We start from the raw sequence: 1,938 nt of genomic DNA on the forward strand, positions 1-1,938 counted from the left end.
TCTTTTTCCCTTTTCCCCCAAAAAGGATAACAAAGTTGGGGGAAATCACTTTGAAGTTCATAGGAACCCGCGCTATCTTCCTATAAGGACTGGAGACAATGGAAGGCGCGCGTGTTATGAATGTGCTTTTTGTGTTTTACGAGTGTTTTGTGTGTGTTTGTTATGGGTTTGAGTGTTTGGTGAGGTTGTGTTAGGATGAGTGCAATTTGTGTGTGTGTGTGGTGGGTGTGTTTGTAGGTTTGTCGGTGTGGGTAGGTTTATGAATTATTTATGAATGTGTGTTATAAATGCTTGTCATGTATGTGTGCTCTTGTCGTGAGTGAGTTTGTGTATGTGTCCTGATGCCATGTACGTTTTCTTTCATCCTATCTCACGTGTAGTTGTGTGCGCGATGAGGCTAGGGGGAAATATGACCCTTCTAAATAGGGGACCGAAGGGTAGATTTTATTTCAGTGTTGTTGTGCAGTTGCATTGAATTTCTTTGTTCGGATTTTCATCTATTTGTGAATGATACAGCGAGCCCTTTCACTCGATTTTCTTCCCTTTGTGTAGTTCATCAGTTGTATTTTTAGATCTCAAATCCCTTTTGCCATTTTTCTAACTAACTGCAAAAGGTTTTCATTTTCAAGTAAGCCATCTCCCTTGAAAAATCCTTTGTTATATTTTTAAAATCAATTAGTCTATTTTTATTTGACAATCTTGCCTATTTTTATGTTAGACTACGGCAGTTTCTCCTTGCGGATCCTCTCTGTAATATCATCAATATCGTTTAATCTTTTTTGTACTTTATAACCTTACTGTATTTATTTGATACAATATAGACTAGTCTTTTTCGCTCGCAAATTATTTCTGCTGTAATATCAACATCGTTTAATCTATTCATATTTGGTAACCTTACCTTTTTTATATAGATTAAACTAGGCCTATGGTGGTTTTCCTTTTTCAGGATATTCATACCTCGTAAGAAATGAAGCTGGGAAATCGTGTTGTTCTCACTATGAGGAATTGCCAATTTTCCTGGGGTCTTTAGTCACTTGTTGTCTATTTTGAATCGTTTGTCTTCCCAAGATCTGTTTTTGTTATGCGTTATGAACCTCTCCACATGGCATGTGTAAGATCTAAATATCATGTGACTGTAAGCTCTATATTATGTGACTGTAAGCTCTAGCGTCCGGCTGTAAGCTCTGATTACCATGTGACTGTAAATTCTAAACCTCATCCTGGTATGGCAATGGAAGCTTTTGTTAACAGTCTGACACTTTCCCTGATAACACTTGGGAGGTAAAGGCATTCAGTCGAGTCCTGAAAGTAAACTCATGTGAGGCAGGGTTCAGTTTAATGTTGATAAATGATGATATAGATGTGCTGATGATTAAAATTGGATTGTAGATTCAGGTGATAGATGATGACATAGAAGTGTTGATGATTAAAGTTGGATTGTGTAGATTCAAATGATGGGAAATAGTTAAATAATAAATTATTTTACATGTCGAGGAAAAAACGCAATTACTGATAAAAAAAATGCTATAACGCGTTTCTTTGTGTCATTCATTAGATTTTCCTAAACATTCACCTATTTCCTTTCTCTCCTTATTTTCCTTTGTCTCCTCTGTTCCCTTCCATTACCTTATTAGCGCTAGGATACATATATCCTATGTGTCCGCCCGGATACATTTATTCTACGTGTCCGTATGGAGTTACGATAATCCTAAGAACAGACGAAAGGGTGGTCGAGGCTGGTCAGTCCGCCATGCCACAAGGAGAGGGTTTCTGCGTAACCGATAGCCGCCTCTCTGTTAAGGCTTATCTCTGTGTGGATTGTGTGTCTTCCTTAATCCCCCCCTTCCCTTTATCCCCGTCTATCTCCTTTACCTATCCCTCCCCCCTCCTTCTCTATTCCCTCTTTACACATACTTCTCTTCCTCTCTATTTTTCTGG

This window comes from Penaeus monodon, chromosome 19, assembly GCF_015228065.2.
Source record: "Penaeus monodon isolate SGIC_2016 chromosome 19, NSTDA_Pmon_1, whole genome shotgun sequence".
NCBI lineage: Eukaryota > Metazoa > Arthropoda > Malacostraca > Decapoda > Penaeidae > Penaeus > Penaeus monodon.